Here is a 22537-nt window from a genome sequence, read left to right on the forward strand (position 1 = left end):
CGGGCCATCAGAATTTTAATACACACAACCTCAGCTCCAGAAATTCTACCTCTAAAAATGCATCTTAAATTAGATTAAAAAAAGATAAATCAGAGGGGTGCCTGGATGGCTTAGTCAGCTGACCATTCAACTCCTGATTTTGGCTCAGGTCATGATCTCAGGGTCATGATCTCCACCGTGGGCGTGGAGCCTGCTTAAGATTCTCTCTCTTCTTCTCTCTGGCCCCCTCCTGCTTGCATACTCTCTCTCTAAACAAAAAACAAAGAAACAAAAAACCTCATAGATTAGAGCAGTAGTTTTCAACCAGGGGCCATTTGCCCCCTAACCTCTCCCTCAACACTCTCCCCACCATTTGGTAATGTCTGCAGACCTTTTAGTTGTCAGGACTTGGGACGGGGAGCTACCGGCAATGAGTACAAAGACGACAAGGATATTGCTAAACATCCTGTAATACGTAGGTCACCTCTGGCAGCGAAGAATTACTCGGCCCCAAATGACAAGGGTGCTGAGGCTGAGAAACCCTGTACTGATGCATATATAAGATGATGTGTGTGCACATTTTCTGACTGCAGCACTGTCTATAATAGCCAAGGAAACATCACCGGCCACAATCAACAGAAGATACAATGGAATGCTATTCATCTGTTAAATGAAAAAAGAATTTACTTGTGCACTGATAAACAATCTACCAGTTAGATGCCAAACAATGCCCCCAGTAAATACCAACTGAGAGGGAGGAAAAGGAAAAATATATACAGTTTATATGTATTTGCAAAGATACAGATCTCTGGAAAGATACAAAAATGGCTATAGTTGCTGCCTCTAGGAGTGTAAGGGAGAGTTCACTTTATCTTTTTGCTACCTTTAAAATCTTATTTACCATTTTGAATAGGTAACAGTGCTGAGTGAACTGAATGTCAAGTGTATCAGAGTAGTGGAGTAGAAGAAATTTGCTTGAATGGAAAGCCCTTGCTTCGGAGGAAGTATACAGTGTTTCCAAGGGAACAGGGCAGCACTCAGAGCTACTAGGCTGAAGTGAATCTGAAGCGCTAAAAAAACCAAGACTAAAGACAGAGCTGACATCGATCCTAGATAAAATAAATGGTTCAAGACCAAGTCAAAATACAGTAAGCTAAAGGATAACTCAACTCACCAGAAAGAAGACAGTAATACAGTCAGTTCTGGGGTCTTCCTCTTAACTAAGTCACTGACCTTACATAACTTTCCCCTTGCCTACAAAGGACTAACCCAACTTGGAACCGGGTAATAAGAAACCTGGTACCAAGATCCCCCAAAGCAACATGAAGTCTCCAGAGCTGGAAAAGAAAAAACAGACAAAGGTCACAGGATATTTGGTTCTGGGGCCAATCAGCCTAAGAAAGGACAATTTGATTTACTGGAGTTTTAAGACCCACGACATTTCATTACCTGACCTGAGCGCTGCTCTGAGAGCTCCACATATGTAATTGGAAGCAACTTTCTGGACTTTTATTTACTTTTTAACTTTTTTCTGTCTGGTTTATTTCACTCAGCATAATTACTCTGAGAGTCCTTCATGTTGCTGCACAGGTCACGAGTTCATTCCTTTTTACTGCTGAGCGGGAGTCCAATGTATAGGTACGCCACATTCGCGTACGCATTCACCTACTGACCAACAACTGGACTGTTCCGGTTTGGAACTGTTACGAATAAAGCTGCTATCTACAAGTCTTTACACAGACAAACAGTTTAATTTCTCTTGGGTAAATAAATACCTAGGAGTGTACTGATGGGAGCCTAAAGCAGGTGTATGTTTACCTGCCAAACTGCTTTCTTTCTTTTCTTTCAACAATTTTATTTATCTGTCAGAGAAAGCGCAGAAGCCCGGGGAGTGGCAGGCAGAGGGTGAAGCGGGCTTCCTGTTGAGCAAGGAGCCCAGGCAGGACTCTGCCGGACTGAATCCCAGCAGCCCAGGGTGGTGAACTGAGCCTAAGGCAGACTTAACTGAGCCTCCAAGGCATCCCGCCAAACTGCTTTCTAAAGGGTTGTACCAACATTTTGCATCCTCACCAGCAATGTACAAAAGATCTATTCGCTCTACAACCTCACCACCACTTGACAGGATCAGTCTTTTTAATTTTAGACACACGAATTGATGTGAAGTGGCAGCTCATAGTTTTAATTTGCATTTCCCCAATGACCAATGATACTGAATATCTTTTGTGCTTATTCACTATCTGTCTATCTTCTTTGGTGAAGTGTTCAAATCTTTACCCATTTTTTATTAGGTTATTTTATTAGTTTTGCTACTGGTTGTTTTTTAAAAATCAAGCTCCCCACCCCACCCCCAACTAAATAGTGTTATTTTAAAATGAGAGAGCATTATTCCTGGCCTATACACTTTAAAATGGTCAAAATGGTTAGAGAGAGAGAGAGAGAGAGAAGATTGATCCCACAGCCCCCCCCCCCCAAAAAAAGGACAAGAAAGCATTTCATCACAAAGGTAATTTGTGGACCATCAGACTTCTCTATTCAACTTGCTACAAACTTGAAGCAATCCTAATTATGCAGAGAAAAATCACTAAGACATGAAACAAAAAAAAAAACAATGATCACAACCACAAACTATTGTAACCTCAGAATTGAGTATTACTAAGAACCTAAAATCCTCCTTTATCTTTATGCTCAGCTGACAGTGACTCCGTGTTGTCCAACACAGCAGCCACTAATCACATATAACTCGTGAGCACCTGAAATGTGGGTAGTCCAAATTGAAATATGTTGTAAATGTAAATAAGATACACACTGGATTTAAATGTTCTGTGAAAAACTAAATGTAAAAGACCTCATTAATAATCTGTATCTTGATTACACATTTAAGTGACATTCTGGATAATTTGGGTTAAATAAAATACATGATTAAAATTATTTTCATGTTTCTTTGTATTTTTTTAAAAGTGGCTCTTACATGGGACGCCTGGGTGGCTCAGCTGGTTAAGCATCTGCCTTCAGCTCAGGTCATGGTCCCACCATTCTGGGATCCAGTCCCACCATCAGGCTCCTTGCTCAGCAAGGAACCGGCTTCTTTCTCTGCCTGCCACTCCCTCTGCTTGTGCGTGTGCGAGCGCTTGACTGTGCTCTCTCTCTAACAAATAAATAAAATCTTTGAGGAAAAAAAATTTTTTTTTAAAAAGTAGCTATTACAAAATGTAAAATTATATATATGATGTGTTCTCTATTTCTATTAGTTAACACTGATCAAATATGTTTATTATTTATTTATTTATTTGACAGAGAGACACAGCAAGAGAGGGAACACAAGCAGGGGAGCAGGACAGGGAGAAGCAAGCTTCCTGCTGAGCGGAGAGGCCAATGCAGGGCTCCGATTCCAGGACCCAGGACTGGAATCATGACCTGAGTTGAAGGCAGATGCTTAAAGACTGAGCCACCCAGGCGTCCCTATTTATTTTTATTTAAAGGGGCTCCACACCCAGAGCGGAGCCCAATGCAGGGTTCAAACTCAGGATCCCAAGATCAAGAGTCGGATGCTTAACCAACTAAGCCACCCAGGTGCCCCAGATCTGAAGCGTTTAAAGAAGACCCTGAAAATAAAATATGTGCATTAATAACAAACATAAATATTTTTTCCCTCCGCATTCCTCTGCTGTGTCAAGAAAACAGTCCCATAGAGGAGCTTAGAATTGGAACTCAGGAGTCTCCTTAGTTAAGAGCTCAGGCACAACTTTGTTACTACCTGGTCTGTACATCATTCAGCTTCCCTGGATTTCAATTTCCTCACCAGTTTTTTTGGAATTTTAATTCAAAAGGTCAACAAAAACTTACTATGTTCCTCCTTTTCACAAAGCATCATTCTAATATTGCAGATCTTGGGCTTCTAGTTTATTTGACAGAGAGAGAAATCACAAGCAGGCAGGGAGGCAGGCAGAGAGAGGAGGAAGCAGGATGCTGGGATCATGACCCGAGCCGAAGGCAGAGGCTCTAACCCACTGAGCCACCCAGGCACCCCGGGCATCTAGTTTAAAAGAAGGTGCAATGCACACTCAAAGAGTGCCCAAAGAAACAAGACGATGCCATGACTGGGTGGCAGGTGCATGGGTATGCATATTTTAAAGGAGAGAGAGTACCTTTAAAGGAGTTAGAAGCTTTAGAACATTCCTACAAATTCTAAAATTCAGTGCTCTTCAAGCTATCCTAAGTATTCTGTAGTTTAGTGATACATGGAATTGATGATACTTGATCAAGTCCTCCTTGAGCACAATGATGCAGAAAAAAGTAAATGCCTAGCCATAATGAGGTTCTATTTTATTTGAAGAAACAATTTTGTAGTACAGTTCAATCAGGATCAGATAATCTCTGGCTTCTATCTCCAGAAAGATTTTTAATAAAAGGTAACATTTTGTGATGTTCATACAGATATGAGAAGTGGTTTATTCTTCAGCAGAAACTAGCTACAAGGTTAGAATCCTAGCTAACCACTGCACTCTTTCTGATACCACAAACACACACACAAACCCACACTAGGGGTACCCGGGTGACTCAGTCGGTTAAGTGCTGACTCTTGATTTTTGGCTCAGGTCATGATCTCAGGGTCCTGACGGTAAGGCTCTGTACTTTGTGTGGAGCCTGCTTAAGATTCTTTCCCTCCCCTTCCTCCTCCCTCTTTAAAAACAACAAAACCCCCACAAAACCCACACAAAATCATAAAAGTTCTCCCTGCATCCATGTCTGTAGGGTAATGATTTACCAAGACACCCCAATGCTGTTCTCTCAGCACTTAGTTTCATAAGCTAACACACATTGTTAGAGCCCTTTAAATCACAAGCTAACAAAAGTAAATCTTGAAAATAATTTACAAACACTTTGTCACATCATATAAACACAACTTAAAAGCAAACTCAATGAACTCTATATACAGAAATTCCTTTGCTCACAGTATTCCTTGGAGGTAAAATATCCTCTCCAATTTTAAGGGTGAAGACTTAAACTTCACAGCACAAAGTGTGCTAAGAAATACATACTATGGTTTTGTTAAAAACGAAAACAAAAAAAAGAAAAAGAAAAAAAAGAAATGAAAGCAAACACCTAATCCATGTTACATCTAGCTGAGGATTTTTATCTTTTAATGTCAAGAAAGGATGTTTCATAGAAAGGTTCTATTGTTCTGCTATCAAGAGCAAAACCAGGAGTGTATGCCAAATCATTCATTTCCCTTAGCTGCTCATTCTGAAATAGCTGTGAATGTTATCTCCATCTTTTCAAGTTCATAATTATTCTCAGCTGGTATTCCCCTTCTAAGGTCACACTTTTCCCATGTTTACTAAAACTGGGATTAGAATTTCTCATTTGTCCCATATCTGACATAAGAAATATTTTAAGACATATCCCCTAATTTCATTATTCCAGAAATTGATGGAAAAGTTCCTATTAACCCATCCAAACCTTTCATTGTTAGAGCCCTTCCACACACTTCCCTTTCCTAAAAGAAACAACATAAAGGCAGTATTAGGAGAAAGAAGAGTGAATGTGGAGTTGGGCAAGGTTTCCAGCCTCAGTTGGACTCTTATTCCTAGTGATCCGGACAAGTCACCGAACCCTTAGGACCCTGAGGGTGCATCAAAAGTGAAAAAGGAAGATGACCTGGAAGTTCTCACTGACATCTGACAGACTTTTTCTTTCAACCTGTCCTCTAGTACCTTGATCATTTTAGGTGCTCTCTTCCCGCCCTTCTTCAATGTTATTACATATTTCTTAAAGAAATTCGAATAGTAGACTTTGTCCCAGAAAAGTACGTTATGACTTTACACAGTACGATCTTTATTTTGAATCTCAAGCTACTGTTGACATCAAGGACTTATCCCAGAGCTTAGAGGAGGGGGAAATGGATGGGACAGGCTTAACCTGAAAATCAGTCGTTGAGGCTGGATGCTGCTACATGCTGGCTTACTATTTTATCTCTTTTTGTCTATCTGAATCTCCATAATACAAGGTTGGCAGAAAGGGGAAAAACAAACACAAACCACTATCAAGTGAGGAAAGAATACCAGACTGGCATTTATGATGCCTGTTATGATCATGACTATGTCTTTGGCACAGGGATAACCGCTTTCCCACCATCTCCCTTGGGTTGGGACAGTATCTACAGGAGATGAAACTGAGCAGAGGCACGCAGGGTTCAGTCAAAATTAAGGAAAATGAGCCAAAAAGGAAATGCTCTCAAGGAGGTTATCGCTGGGCAGACCCGTGGCCCCGCCGGCAGGAGCGGTGCAGTATGGAGCTTATTTCTAGAGCGATGCATGTGTTCCGCGGAGTCGATTTTCCCTAACTTCGAAACTGCCGAAGTTAAAACCCTCCATGAACCAGAAGGGAGAACGTCAACAAGACCCTCGGGAAGGACGCCTTGCAGGGCGCCGTATCGAGACGGGAAGGCGAAGGGTTTCGGGGTTAAATTCAAGAAAGAAAAATGGGTTCCTCTGGAGAAGCAGCGAGGCCCCTCTACATCCCAGGGAAGCCGAAGGACAGAAAGAAATTACAGGTGAAGCGCCTCCTCGTGATCCCCTCCCCGGTGCCCCCTCGGCCGTCCCAAGCTCCCCGCCTCCACGCTCGGGGACGACGCGCGGCGGAGCACCCGGGATGCGGGAGAAGCGCGGGGCGCCCGTGCGGCGCGGGGCCAGACTGAGCAGGGAGTGGCAGGAGCGCCCGGCACCGGCCTCCGGGAGTGCGGGGCGCGGGGCTCCGGCCGCTGCGGCGGGACCGGAGCACGGCGGGACCGAGCGCGGCGCGGCTAACGCTCGCCGGGGAGGGGCGCGGACGGTTCCACTGCGGCCGAGGGGCGGACCGCTCCGACAGGCCGGGAAACCCCGGGAAGCGGCGATGGTGTCTCCTGACGCCGGAGCGGCGCAGGAAGGGGGTTCCCAGCCCGCAGGCCGCTCGCGGGGTGCCTGGCCCCGAACCCCCCGGCCCGCAGTCGGCTCCCCTGGGGCCTGTGACCTTCAGGCCGGCGGGAACCCGGTCATACTCACCGGCCGTGAGGCTCCGAATCTCCCAATCCCTCCGCGGACGATCCCTCCCGCCCTTGGCCGCCGCCGCCGGCCGAGGCGTGCGTAAAGACGTGCGCGCGCCCGCCCTTTGTCTACGCCGCTTTGACGTGACCCCTCGCGTCCCATCCCCACCCCTCCCGCCGTTTAATCTCTCGCCCGGCGCCGGGCGCGCGCTGGGCGGGGACCCCCCCCCCGAGGGGCGGGGCGCCGCGTCACCTGCCCCCGGTCGGGCGCGCCTAGGACGGATCGAGGCGCCCCCTGGCGGGCGAGGAGCCGGTACCTCGGGCAGACCGTGCGCCGCAGAGGCTGATACTGTGCTTCCAGAGGGCCCTGGGCTCCTGCCCCTCACCGTGGCGCGCGTCCCGGGGATTCCTGCTCTGATAAGGTGGGGCGCTCCCTAAAGAGGGGTCTCCACGTTTCTGAGCTGTGCCCGGGCCCGAATACGGGGTACTTCCCCCAGCGTACACTCGTGTAGATTCTAGAGAGGGTGGGATCAGTCCGGATCAGCGAGAAAGGCTTGAGTCCCTAAATTATCTTGTCATCTTGGGGCAGTTGTGAGTGCGCAGTGAGATACAGTTCTGCACGTAAAGAACCTAGCTCAAGGCCTGGCACGTTCAAGAAACATTAGCTGCCATCACGTCGCCGTCGCTGACACCACCGTCACCACCATCTTCGAAACCACCCTCATCATCCCCGAGTCTCATTGGTCTTGCTAATGAGGCCAGGGAGTGCGAGGGGTTTGTGGAACTTTCCAATGGATCTCTTGCTGAAGTCCAGCTGGTGACTGCCGGAGTTTGCCTGTGTATTTCTGACCAGCACTTCAGGCTTCAAACGCCTAACCCAAGAACCCAAGTTTATCATCTTCCCTCAAATGGATTCTCCTTAGGAAAAAAATCAGCCCTTCCCCTTGTTCTTTCTTTCTTTCTTTCTTTCTTTCTTTCTTTCTTTCTTTCTTTCTTTCTTTCTTTCTTTCTTTCTTTCTTTCTTTGACAGAGATCACAAGCAGGCAGAGTGAGGCAGGCAGAGAAGAGGAGGAAGCAGGCTCCCTGCTGAGCAGAGAGCCCGATGCGGGGCGGGGCTCGATCCCAAGACCCTGCGATCATGACCTGAGCTGAAGGCAGCGGCTTCAGCCCACTGAGCCACCCAGGCGCCCCTTCCCTTGTTCTTGAAAGACATTTTCACCTCCAATACCAAGCCTTCCCACCCAGCCCCCAGTTTATTCTACATGCTAGTGTCAGATTGCCATTCCATGCTAAATAACTTGATAATAAATTTTCAGGGTAAGGTCCACATTCTTTGGCCTCAAAATCTGTAAGAATGACGGCTCTGGGGGCGCCTGGGTGGCTCGATGGGTTAAGCTTCTGCCTTCTACTCAGGTCCTGATCTCAAGGTCCTGGGATCCAGCCTCACATGAAGCTCTCTGCTCGGCAGGAAACCTGCTTCCCTGTCTCTCTGCCTGCCTCTCTGCCTACTTATGATCTCTCTCTGTGTGTCAAATAAAATCTTAAAAAAAAAAGAAAAAAAAAAAAAGAATGATGGCTCTATTCCAGAACACTGGGCCACTCATTCGTACTCATCACCACACCTGCTTGGGACTTACTCCATATTTTAAACTCAATCATTTATTCATTTAACATATCTTCACGGAGCCCTTCCCATGTGGCCAGTTTTTCCCATTGTTCCAATGACAATACAAAATTGAATGATGCATGGTCATGGGAAATCTTCAACTAGATTAAATTCCATAAAGGAAAGTGGACATGGGCTAGAGTTTTGAAGTGGTCACCACCACCTTAAATGCTTTTTGGATTTGGATATCTGGTCTTCTTTCCTGCTGCTAGAAATAGTTTGTGCTCTGCTTTTGTGTATTCATGTTTACATTTTCTTTTTTTTTTTAATATTTATTTATTTGTTTGTTTGACATACAGAGATCTCAGGTTGGCAGAGAGGGGGCAGGAGGCAGGCTTCCCGCTGAGCAGAGAGCTGGATGTGGGGCATGATTCCAGGACCCAGAGATCATGACCTGAGCTGAAGGCAGAGACTTAACCCCCTGAGCCACCCAGGCGCCCCGTGTTTACATTTTCTTACCATTCTCACCATATATTCCCATTCTTTCTGGACGATAATTTTGAAATTAAAAAATGTTTCACACATTTTAGAGACTCAACACAAATGACACTGATTGATTCTTTGCCCAGCCAAATAGTAGACTCAGTTGTTGGGTATAAACACACACACACACACACACACACACACACACACACACACTCCTTGATGCATCCTCTAAACTGCTTTAGTGCAGGAAGGCAATCGAACTTCTTTTGAAGAGGGAGCCAGAATGGTTCCCTCTGGCTCCAGAATTTTGTTTGCAAAGGTCAATGATCTGGGCAGATCGTTGTCATATCCACTTCTAGGCAGAGAAATACAAACAGGAGAGATAAGATGAGTAAGTAATGCTTGAAAAGTTAGACACACAGTACGTTTATATAGCCCACTGCCTATACATAGCACAACTAGGCTTACCTTTGATGTGAAATTCCTTCTCACTCTGAATTTGGACTGTCTTTAGGTTGCTGTTGAGGTTTCGCCACATTCTAGAATGAAAATGCTCTTTTAATACAAAAACTGTGGGAGTAATCTTAAAAACCTGATGAAGGATAGTCCATTAAGAAAGGGGGATCTTGGGGCACCTGGATGGCTTATTCAGTCAAGTGTCTGGCTCTTGATCTGAGCTCAGGTTACAATCTCAGGGTCTTGAGATAGAGTCCCCCCTGGGCACTGAAATCAGCAGGAGTCTGCTTGAGATTCTCTCTCCCTCTGCCACTCCCCCACCAAACCCTGTGCATGCACACACTCTCTCTCAAATAAATCTTTTAAAATAAATAAATAAATGTAAAAAGGGGATCACAGTGTTGACAACCCCCCACTTTGAGCTAATTTCCCAAAATGTGCCTCTGTAATCATTGTTTTTGCTGCATGTATGGCAAATGGTGCTATGAACCTGGGAAGATCCTCCTTTTAAAAGATACTCCTTCCCCCAGTAGAATGATCCCATAAGTGTGCTGCATAACTTCCCTGTCTTCCACAGATATCTCTTCATGTGTAAAGTCTTTGACATTAAGAGGTGAACCACAACTATTTATTGAACAACTATCAAGACCAATGTTCATTTCTAAGTACCAAGAGAAAAAGACAAATTAAGCAAAGGTGTATTCTTTTAATCTTATTTTTATTTTTTAAGGATTTTATTTATTTATTTGGCAGAGAGTACAAGCAGGGGTAGGGACAGAGGGAGAGGAAGAAGCAGACACCCCTACTGAGCAGGGAGCTCTAGATGGGGCTCTATACCAGGACCCTGGGATCATGACCCAAGCTGAAGACAGATACTTTTTTAATTGTGGTAAAATATACATAAAATTTACCATCTTAACCATTTCTAAGTGTACCATTCAGTAGTGTTAAGTATATTCACATTATTATGTGATCAATCTTTACAAGTTTTCATCTTGAAAAACAAAAACTTGTACCCATTAAACAAAAACTACCCATTCCCTCTCCCCTAGCCTTAGGCAACCACCATTCTACTTCTGTTTTGGAGTTTAATTACTCATACCTCTTTCATCTAGTGAAATCATAGAATATTTGTCTTTTCAGGGCTGGTATATTTCACTTAGTCTAATGCCTTCCAGGTTCATCCATGTTGTAAGGCGTTAGCATTTCCTTCCTCCTGGAGGCTGAATAATGTCGTGCTAGAAGTGTACGCCACGTTTACTTTACCACTCATTCCCTGATGCGCATCGGAGTTGTTTCCACCTGTCGGTTGTTATGAATAATGCTGCTGCAAACATGAATATGCAAATATCTGAGATGCTGCCTTCAATTCTTTTGGATCTAGTCCCCAAAGTGGGATTGCCAGATCATGCTGTAATTCTGTATTTAATTTGGGGGGAACCACCATTTGTGATGCTCTTTGATGTAGGAGTCTGAAGTTGGGAGGAGAGCTCCAGTGATTTAAATCTGAGAGTCATCAGAATATGGCCGATACACGTGTTGGATCAGATCAATACAAGCACACTCTGACTTAAGAAGCAGAGACGTTGTGGTTAAGAGCAAACTGAAGAAGACAGGTTTTCTGACTGCATCCACACTGTGGTTCTCAACTTGAAAATTCACAGACCCAAATTTGTCAATTCACAGCAAGATGATTCTCCGTTTCTGGGGACTGATTTGTAGTAATCATATCTGCAGGAGACACTGATAAAGGGGGCTTTTGAAAAATTAAATTAGGTGGATAATTGAAAATGCAAAATTAACTGGAATACTAGAATCCATTAGTTCATACCCTTATGGCAATGTCTCCTTGGGAAGCCAAATCAACATCAATACGTTGATGATAAAGTTAGAAAAAAAGAAAGAAAGAAAGAAAGAAAGAAAGAAAGAAAGAGGAAAGGAAAGGGCTATTTAACTCTAAAGAATCTGGCAATTTGATATACCCCAGGAGTTGTGCTTGTGTGGGGTTCTACCTGCCAAACAACCAAAAACACTTGGCTGAGCAGAATGTCCTCTTGGATGAATACAGCCATCCCCTCCTCTTCGCCCAGCTCTCTATTTTCCAAAATTCACTCCTGCCTGCCATTATCACCCCCTGCCTTTCTGGGATCCTGGGGGGTGGGGAGAAAAGGGAAGTTTCCAATTAGTGTAACAACAATTCAAGTCTTGTGGAAATCACATATATAAGTAAGGCTACTTAAGCTAATTGAAATGTAATTTTGGCAAACACCTACTCATCTTTTAGGCACTCACTTTGGGGGTCAACTCCAATAGCACATTTTCTCTGATTTCTTCTTAAGTGCTCATTCATTCTGTGTGGCCCCCCCCACTTTTTTTTCTCCTCTCCATGTGTGTCTAACACTGCCTGATGCCTCTCGCATTATTTTTATCAATCATCTATATGTATGGCTCCTTTCACCAGACTGTGAATTTTGTTTTATCCATCTTTCTAGCCCCAATAGTTAACATGATGTCTGGCGCATTGTGGTTGCTCAGAAAATATTTGTTGAATGACTTAAAACTACATGATGACTACCAGAAACTTGACAAAGTATGCATGTATTTAATAAAGTCATGAATGAACTAGTACCTAATGCATGAGATTTGGTAGACAATACAGGGTGTGTGGGGGAAAGACAGTCAAAGGGGTCACTGAATGGAAAAATTACCTGCATAGGAAAGGTCGTCATAAATTAAGCCAGCTTGTCTTAGTCTGACTTTTGAGAGGTCAAGAGTCCTCGGCCACTTTTGTTTTTCTGAGATTATCACTATAAAAGAGAAAAAAGAATTAGAGGATTACAACTGCGGCATACAATTCATGTGTGTCTTTCCAAAATTTACAAACACTGTTATGCTATTTATAAACTAAGTCTTTATAAAAATATCAAATATTAATTCAATGATATACTTTGTGATCTGGCATTAAAACATGTGGAATTCAAGGCTGACTAAGGAGCAGCATCTCTTTTCAATCCGGTTAGCTCTCCCTGTGGTTGCAGGAGCATGTCACTGGAGATAATATCTTTTAAGTCTAGATTCCTCAGCATCCCCTTAAACTGTGAGACCTGACCTACATGGTCTTCCAAGACTTCCCATCTCCAGTGGTGGGCCCTGACCCCAACTTTATTTTCTGAAAAGCTCATCAGGGAGATTGCAGAAGACCCTAGTCTCATGAGAACGGTATCACAACGCATTCTAGGGGTAAGTCACTTTACAGCTGACTGCTCATTTTTTCTGTTGATTCTTACAAGCTTTAATTTTGGACGCTGACTCACAATCCTAACAGCATACCCTGTGGGGACTGCCCACCCTATTCGCCATCATCTCTTAAGGAGTCAAGACTAGAGGGGCGCCTGCATGGCTCAGTGGGTTAAGCCTCTGCCTTCTGCTCAGGTCCTGATCTCAGGATCCTGGGATAGAGCCCCACGTGGGACTTTCTGCTCAGCGGGGAGCCTGCATCCCTCTTTCTCTCTCTGCCTGCCTCTGCCTACTTGTGATCTCTCTCGCTGTCAAATAAATAAATAAAATCTTAAAAAAAAAAAAAAAGAAAAGAAAAGAAAAAAGGAGTCAAGACCAGAAGCTCCAGGTGGGGGATGGGAGGAAACAGTGGAGGTGCTGTAGGATCCCTTATCAGATGAGGAAGTTGCAGCTGGAAACTTGCCAGGTGGACCCCATCTTTACCCTGTTAACCACCTGGTGTCTTACCACAGAGCGAGTGACCCAGGGGCAAGCCCTCTAAGGGACAAATAAATAAATAAATAAATAAAGCAAATGTTGCTTGCTCAATAAATGTAGCCCAAGGAGTCAAGGATCAGAGGAGATGAAGATTTCAAAAAACAAAACAAAAACCTTATGTTGAAAATTTGTCATCTAATGAACGATAATCTGAGAGAATGAACAACCTCTGAACAGAGGTTAAACTCTTTCAAAGACCAAGGATCTCAGAATATTATAAATTGAATACTCCTGCATGATTTGAACCCAAATGTCTTGAGTGTCCCAGGTGTGGCCAGCCTGTGGGCCAGCAATGTACATGGTTGGGACTGTCCCAGGCTTCCAAGGGCCTGAGGGGAGCAAACAGTTCAATAAGCAGTTTCAGTCAGTTTAACACAAAATAATTGTATTTATGGGAGGATAAATACAAGAGGGAAAGTGTGTGGGGGAGGGACAGGGAGCTAGGAACCAAGGTCTGGCTTCTGGGTCTAGGTAAATTACACTTCAAAGAATGTTCTAAGAGGTTAAAAATGTTTGCTTTTAAAGTACATTTATTTTAAGGTAGAGTTTCCCCAGACTCTTACTGGCTGGAAGAGGGGGAAAGGGTCTGGTGTTGGCAGACGATACAAGATGAACTCCTGAAGATGCTTTAACAAATTTATTTATTTGTGATTTATTTATTGGCACACATTGAAGAGGCAAGACGATTTTGAGTTACCAGAAAATTAGCCCTTTCAGGATAGGGAGGAAGGTAAAAGAGCACATATCTGTGCTGCATCTTTATCTTCGACATAAGGAACTCCTCCTGACCCTCTCTGCCAGGCCTTTTACAGAATTACATGTAGAAACTTTATTTACGGTCCTTCTGTTCCACATTCCCAAGGCTTCCTTCCCTGCGAAGGGTAAAGGGTGCCCTTCCGAGCATCTTCGGAAGGAAATCTCATTCATTCGCTCAGGAAGTGAGCCTGTCCCCCTAGGAAGAAGAACGAGAGGCATTCAAGGGTAGGGTCCCGAGAAGAGGGGCGCGGCTGCAGTTGCCTCCATGCCGACCCCCCCCCCCCCGTGTGAATTGGCGGGTAGTAACAGTCTGGGTGAGGCTCCTGGAGAGAGAGGAAACAAGCACCACCTGGGCAAGAAAATCAAGCTCTGCCTAGGCAGAAAAAGTCATTGCCCAGGCGCAGCGGGTGGGCCCTCAAGAGAGTTCAGTTTCAGTCTGACGAGCGGGACTGTGAGCTGCGCACCACGCAAAGCTGCTGAGCACACCCTAAAGAGGAGCAGAGCCGGATGGCGTCCCCAGGGCGCGGGACTCTAGGTGGCCTTGCCACCTGTAAGCCGAAGTTCTCAGTCTCATCTCTGCAAGGACGCGTGGTGTGAACGCTGCGCTTCTTGGAACGAGGCGCGGGCATCAAAGGCGGTGCGCACCTGCATGGCCTTCTGGAAAGCCAGAGCGCGCGCCCGCAGGGTGCCTCGCAGGGAGCCCTCTTGCCACGCGCTCAGCTCGGGGCACCCTCTCCGGATCTGCGGGCGTCCCCGGAAACCGCGAGTCCCGCCCAGATGCGGGGAGGCCAAAGGCGCAGGGGGATGGCGGTGGTGCGAGGCGCAGCAAGTTAGACGGGTGACACGAGCCCTCCTCGGAGTCTCCGCCCACAGCGTCCTCAAACATGTGCACGGATGTCAGCGAGAGCCCCTTGGTGTCTGCAAACACCACCTGCTTCTTGGGGCCCTGGGGGTTAGGAGGTCGTGCCAGGCAGGAGCGCAAGGGCCGCAGGGGCCGCAGCTGGGCTTGGCCGGATCGCGGGAGCTGCTGCGGCAACCTGCTGTGGCCGAGGCAGAGGTGCATGGGGCGAGGCACAGGAGACAGGCCGGCAGCACTGGGACCTTCGACAAGAGGGCAGGGGCATTCTGAGGACGGGGCAGAAGGACCTGGCATTCCCCACGGGAGCCCAGCCTGCCCTTCCTCCCTGCCCCATCGCTGCAATTCTCCTCCCCTGGGGTCCCCTGCCCGCAAATATCTGATGAAACTGGGTAAAAGGAAGCACAAGCAGGTGGGGGCTGTAGGTCGGGCGCCACTGGGGAGCCCGTCGGTTCCCGAAGGCTGGAGCACTTACCCCTCGCGGCTCCCGGCAGCCGCAGCTCCCGACGTCTGGGACCGCCCTCCCCAGCGGGACGTACTTATGCGCTCCGGACCCCCAGCCGGCCAGCCGCTTCGGGACACTGGCCCCTGGAGGCGGCCAATCAGAAAGGCCTTTCGCGTCCGAACCGCTTGGGGAAGCGAAAGGATGTGACGAGAGAGTGTGACTCAGACACTTTGCCGGGGGCCGCCAGAACTCCACCCCTGCCCAGACAGCCCGAGGGGTCACTCTGGGGTTATCCGTGGTTGTGGTCGAGGGCGAGGAGAGGCAGGGCGATGACACGGGCCCAGGCTTCCAGGGAAGAGAGGGTTTCCAGCGCACTGCACTGCGGCTGGTTCCCCCCCAGGGAGACAGACTTTTCTCTGCCTCTTCCCTTGACAGAGTCTGCTTTGCGGCGCTTCCCTGTGCAGTGACCTGTTGCCCACTTTTTGGCTGCCCTTCTCTCCACCTCAGGGATTCTTCCTAATCACGCTTGCCACTGCCTTCTTTCTGTGTTTCTGTTTCTGCAACGATTTATTACTCTGTACCCCTTGGTGTGTATGTGACCCCTGGGTGTGATCCAAAGAAGAGAGGAAGGTCACTGGGTGAGGCACTCATTGACCAGTTATCACTCATATAGGGCCTGGGGCTTGGATATCTGGTTCAGTCAGTTGTGGCCCGAGTGACAGGGTCATAGGCTACAAAGTCTCTCTATAAGGAATCCCACCGGGCAGGCGGGCACGGCACATCTGTGCCAGACATGATCAGATCAGATTGCCTCAGGGGCTGGACAAATTCCCCTGTGTTCTCACCTCTGGCATCCTTCTCCAGCCTCCTCCGCAGACCGCTGTATGCGCTCCATCCCTTCAATCTTTTTTTTTTTTTTCCTTCTCAAAGATTTTATTTATTTACTTGACAGAGATCACAAGTAGGCAGAGAGGCAGTCAGAGGTGGGGCGGGGGGGGGGGGGGGACGGGGATGGGGGGAGCAGGCTCTCTGCTGAGCAGAGAGCTCCATCTCAGGAACCCAAGATCATGACCTGACCTGAGCTGAAGGCAGAGACTTTAACCCACTGAACCACCCAGGCGCCTTGCAATCCCTTCAATCTTAATGCACCTCAAGTCCTCAGCACTCTGCCTTTTTCACTTTAGACCTTTTCCTTGGAGATCCTGATCCAATTTTGACAATTATTCAATTACTTTCATATGCAGACTTGCACATCTGGGTTTAGATTAGAACTTTCTCTCATTGCACTCCAGACTCCTAGATAATGGTTCTACTTCTTGATCTGGGGGGTGGTACCACAGGTGAGTTCACTTTGTAATTTTGTCTTCAATCAATCAAAGGTTTATTTCGAGGAAAAAAAACCTGGGCGCCTGGGTGGTTCAGTCCGTTAAGCATCTGCCTTTGGCTCAGGTTGTGATTCTAGGGTCTTGGTTGGAGCTCCAACTCAGTGGGGAACCTGCTTCTCCCTTCCCCTCTCACTCTCTTTTTCTCTCTCTTAAATAAATAAAAATTTTTAAAAAATAAAGAAGGGGCGCCGGTGTGGCTCAGAGGGTTAAGTCTCTGCCTTGGGCTCAGGTCATGGTCTCAGGGTCCTGGGATTGCGCTCCTACCTGCCTCTCTGCCTAGTTGTGATCTCTCTCTCTCTCTCTGTCAAATAAATAAATAAATAAATAAATAAATAAATAAAATCTTTTAAAAATAAAACAAACCAGCAAGGAGGTAAAATTGTTAATTATATAGGGGTTTGGAGATTTTATTCTTACAAAAATGGCCTCAGAATGAATATGTATAAAGTCAATATGTATTTTACATTTAATACATACAGTAGTGAACATCATTTTGTATTATAAACATGGTTCATTTTTCACCCATGGGGCATGGTATTCTAGCATTAGGTCCACCATACTCTATCACACACAGTTCGGTGATTCTAAATATTTTTAAAAGATTAATTTGTTTAATTTAGAGAGAACACGAGTAGGATCAGGGGAAGGGTCAGAGGGAGAGGGAAGAAGCGGACTGCCTACTGAGCACAGAGCCTGAGGTGGGGTTCAATCCCACAGCCCGGAGATCATGACCTGAGCTGGAACCAAGAGTTGGATGCTTAACCAACTGAGCTGTCCAGGCGCCCCGTAAGTGATTCTCAATTTTTTTTTTTTTTTTTTTTTTGCCAGTAAAGTAGTGCAACTAAAACTTGCACACTGGGGCACATACATACTGGGGCTCCTGAGTGGCTCAGTCAGTTAAGCGTCTGCCTTCAGCTGGGGTCATGATCCCAGGGTTCTGAGATTGAAACCTACTTTGGAGTCCCTGCTCAGAGGGGAGCCTGCTTCTTCTCCCTCTGCAGTTCTCCCTGCTTGTGCTCTCTCTTTCTCTGTCAAATAAATGAATAAAATCTTAAAAAAAAAACATGCCCCCATAAAAACTCTTGCATACATACACTTGTGTACTTGTGTGAGAATTTCCACATGACAGATATTGAGAATGAGGACTTGTTAGTTCAAAGGGCACGCCATATTGCCTCCAGAAAGACTGTGTCAGTTTACAGTTTCACCAATAACCTTCAAGAGTTGCCCTCTTTCTATAGCTTCTCCATCACTACAGTGATTGCACTTCAAAATGTTTTGCAATATGAAAGGTGAAAAACGGTATCTCGTGATTTTTTTTCTTAAATATTTATTTATTTATTTTAGAGAGAGAGAGAGAGAGAGAGAGCAGCAGGGGGAGAGAGAAAATCTTAAGCAGGTTCCTCATCCAGAGCAGAGCGCCATGTGGGGCTCAGTCTCGTGACCCAGAGATCATGACCTGAGCCATAATCAAAAGTCAGACACTCAACTTATTGAGCCACCCAGGTGCCCTGATCACATTTTTATTTATTTACTTACTTTTAAAGATTTTATTTATTTATTTGCCAGAGAGAGACACAGCGAGAGAGGGAACACAAGCAGGGGGAGTGGGAGAGAGAGAAGCTGGCTTTCCTGCCAAGCAAGGAGCCCGATGTGGGACTTGATCCCAGGACCGTGGGAAGCCAGATATTTAACGACTGAGCCACCCAGCCGCCCCGTGATTATATTTTTAAATGAAAGTGGCATGTAGCACTTTTCTCATATATTTCCTGCCGTTTCCATTTCCTTCTCAGTGAAACACTTAGTCAAATCTGCCAAGTTTACAGTAAGACATTTGTAGATTTCTTAAACAAAGTAGTAGTTCTTGGGTTAATAAATAACGTTGGCACAGTGGGTTGTCTTTTTTTTTTTTTTTTTAAAGATTTTATTTATTTATTTGAGAGAGACAGAGATAGTGCGAGAGAGCGTGGCGGGGGGTGTGGAGTGGGAGAAGCAGGCTCTTCGCTGAGCAGAGAGCCCGCCAAAGTGGGGCTGGATCCCAGCATCCTGGGATCATGACCTGAACAGAAGGCAGGCACTTAATGGACTAAGCCACCCAGGTGCCCCCATGAGAATTATTCTTAAACATGTTGAAATTTCTAAGGGATGATCCTTGGGGAGGATATTTTTCTTCTTGATTTTAAGTTCTATTGTGGGTCACCTTTCCTTTCTTTCTTATGCACCAATACTCTGGATTACCATGTTGTAGGTAAAGAGTGTGTTACGTGCTGAGGTGCACAGGTGAACAGTAAACAGAACTGGCAAGGTTGCTGACCACACAGGGTTTAATTTCTAGCATTCAGAAAATGTGGTCTTTATTACCTTTATCTTGGGGAATTTATTGAGATTTTCTTTGTTGGCCAAAATGTGAACAAATTTTCTCGAAAAAAAAAGTGTTTTCTTCTTTTGTTAAAATAAAATTCCCTCACTTGAATGCAAATTCTGAGGAACAATTGTTCAAATCTTCTATGACGACAGTGTTTTTATCAAATTCATATACTCTCTGATAACTAAACTTTATATCACTGCAATACTGCCTTGTTTGGTGCATGGAAGCTCAATGCTATTATACCTTCTTGGTGAGTCTATCTTATATAGAGTGATACGATTTTATGTATTTATTTGACAGAGAGAAAAATCACAAGTAGGCAGAGAGGCAGGCATGGGGGTGGAGGAAGCAGGCTCCCCACTGAGCAGAGAGCCCGAAACAGGTCTCGACCCCAGGACCCTGAGATCATGACCTTAGTGGAAGGCAGAGGCTTAACCCACTGAGCCACAGAGGCACCCATCCCTTTTTGTCCTATTTAATCTTTCTTCCTTGCAGTCTACATTGATAATTCTAACAGTACCCCTATTTTGCTTCATTAATATCAGTCTGTTATAGCTGCATCTAGTACTTATCTACGTTTCTATTATTTTTCTATTATTTTAAGTGTGAGGTTATCTGGAAGGAACATAAATAGCTGGACTGTGCTTTTCTAGATTTCTCTTCTTTTCCTCTTGTTTTTGGTCCTTTCAATGAGCTGTGGGTTTTCAACTGACCTACATTACCTAGGAGTTGGTTTATCTCCATCCTCATTGCCTAATGCCAAGCATCTAGATCAACGAGATCCTAGCACTGGTATCAAAGCTAATGTAGACCGAAAGGGGAGTTTCTGGCTATCAACCAGAACTCCTTCTGTCAGGATTACGTGCATTTATCCCATACACCTAAATTTCCCTTATCTGGTAAACACAGAAAGACACTGTGCATACAGGCATGCAAAAGTCTCAAAGATTTTAAAATACCTTTCACCCACAAACAGACGTTGAGTTGGAAGAACATATTGAACCAAAGTTAGAAGCGGAAAAGATCTACCACAGGATAAACAACCTTACTACTTATTACACAGAACACAGAGACTGGGGGGCTGGGTAGGCGTTGTCTGTGTGACTGCCGTCTGAAGAGCAGAAGGCTAAAACCGATTTCTGCTGGACAAGTGACATGGCTCAGGAAAGTTAACTGATTTTCTGTGTCAAAGGTGCTAGGTTCCAGTCTTGGTCAAACCACTTACGGGTAATTACAAACATACATGATAGTCTACCAATGGGAAAGGGACCTCTGTCTACATCAATATATTGTAGAAGAAGACAGCAATAACGGAACAATTTACATATGCATTAATATTTTAGAATTTTCAGAAACCTTTTTACACCTCATCCTAATTTTTCCTTATGACAACCCTGTTACGTTGGTGTTACTATTCTTCCTCTTTCACATATAAGGAAGTGATTTCTCCACGGTTCCTGAGTTGACAAAAATGCAAAGCCGGGTGGCTCAGTCAGTTAAGCGTCTGCCTTCAGCTCAGGTCATGATCCTAGAGTCCTGGGATTGAGCCTTGCATCGGAGGAGCCTGGTTCTCCCTCACCCTCTCCTTCTGCCCCTCCCCCTGCTTGTGCTCTCTCATTCTCCCTGTCAAAAAAATAAATAAAATCTTTTAAAAAATGCAGATTCAGGACTTGAGCCTAAGTTTGACTCCAAATCCCAGCATCATTTCATGGTAACCTGTTCCTTGTGAAAACATCTTGATAAACAAAAAACACCTTGCAGATGTAAGGATTTTGTGTTAATTTTCTGTAAGAGGCGCGTGTGGGTCTGGGCATAAAATTGCAGAAGATTGCTGGGCTGCAGGCAGGTTGAAAACTACAAGGGAATTTGGGAGATTTTGGTCCAAGCCTTTGCAAGCATGAGGCAAGCAAGTGTTGAAAGCTTTCAGAAACAGAAAAGTAGCTGTGACTTTTTTTTTTTTTTTTTTTCATCTCCAAGATCTTAGCTTCTACAACCTTCTTTGGTAGACTGACCCAGTATTGTGACTTTTCTTCATGTACCATATAGGTCTCTTTCCTCTTTGTAAAAAGTTCTGCGTTTGGCTTTCTTTGTCACTTGTCACTTTTCTGATTCTTTTGTTCTTTATATATTCCTGACTGTGCTGACTTATACTTTAGGAAAACAGTTTGATTTTTATGAGCTTACATTTCTTTTCCATTGCTTTCCTGCCTGCTAATGATAATATAGAGAATTTTTGTCTTTTAATATTCATTTTTTTAAAAAAAGCTGCTTAATTCCTTCCTTTTCCTGTCAATTAAATAATTTCCCAACCATTTCCTCCTGCATTTTTTACCCCATAAAACTAATTTATCCCTTAAAAACCAAGACCAAATTGGTCATCAGATCTAGTTTATGCCTCTAATTGCCACATACAAGTTGATGGCTTCATTGTTGGTCATCATGTCCAGACTCCTGTCTGTTCTGTTTAATTCAGTAAAATTAAGTAATTTCATTTTTAAAACATTTTAATTCCAGTATAATTCGCATACAGCGTTATATAAATTTCAGGTGTACGTTACAGTAATTCACCGATTCTATGCATTGCTCAGTGCTCATCAGGATCAGTGTCTCTTAATCCCCTTCACCTACTTCACCCATCCCCCAACCCCCATCCCTTTGGTAACCATCAGTTTGTCCTCTGTAGTTAAGAGTCTCTTTTTTTGTTTGTCTCATTTTTGTTTCCTTCGTTTGAGTGAAATTCCACATATGAGTGAAAGCATATGGTATTTGTCTTTCTCTGACTCAGGCATTTCACTTAGCATTATACTCTGTAGATCTATCCATTTTATTGCAAATGGCAAAATTTTATTCTTTTTTATGGTTGAGTCATGTTCTGTTGTGTACATACAACTTCTCCTCCTCCTCCTCCTTCTTCTTTATTTGACAGAAAGGGAGAGAGTGAAAACAAGTAGGGGGAGTGGTGGGCAAAGCGAAAGGGAGAAGCAGGCTCCTCACAGAGCAAGGAGTCCAATGGCGGGCTCTATCCCAGGACCCTGGATCATGACCTGAGCCAAAAGCAGATGCTTAACCGACTGAGCCACCCAGGGGCCCCTATACCACATCTTCTTGATCTATTCCTCTATAGGTGGATGATTGGGTTGCTTCCATAACTTGGCTGTTGTAAATAATGCAGCAATATACATAAAGGTGTATATATTTTTTTCAAATTAGCATTTGGGTATTCTTTGGGAAAATACTCAGTAGTGGAATTATTGGCTCATATGGTAGTTCAGCCTCCCCACTGTTTCCCACAGTGGTTACAGCAGTTTGCATTCCCACCAACAGTGCATGAGGGTTCCTTTTTTTCTCCACATCCTTGCCAACAATTGTTGTTTTTTGTGGTTTTGATTTTAGCTATTCTAACAG

The 22537-nt window shown here is 44.9% G+C and overlaps 1 protein-coding gene and 1 long non-coding RNA gene across 2 annotated transcripts in view; both read right to left on the reverse strand.

The window, feature by feature from the left end:
• The window catches only part of GPAT4 (glycerol-3-phosphate acyltransferase 4), a 33720-nt gene extending 26494 nt beyond the window's left edge, over nucleotides 1-7226 (reverse strand). The window contains exon 1 of the mRNA XM_082715261.1: nucleotides 7020-7226. The gene's annotated coding sequence lies outside the window, so the exon portion shown is untranslated. The remainder of the gene's footprint in view (nucleotides 1-7019) is intronic.
• A 6718-nt stretch (nucleotides 7227-13944) lies between these two features.
• LOC309855318 lies at nucleotides 13945-15584 on the reverse strand. Its single transcript, XR_014306723.1, has 2 exons — nucleotides 15410-15584; nucleotides 13945-14274 (listed from the first exon to the last, which is right to left on the reverse strand). It is a non-coding gene; the product is annotated as an uncharacterized lncRNA (long non-coding RNA).
• Nucleotides 15585-22537: the final 6953 nt, after the last annotated feature.

The sequence above is a fragment of the Mustela nivalis genome (assembly GCF_964662115.1).
Source record: "Mustela nivalis genome assembly, chromosome: 20".
Lineage (NCBI taxonomy): Eukaryota > Metazoa > Chordata > Mammalia > Carnivora > Mustelidae > Mustela > Mustela nivalis.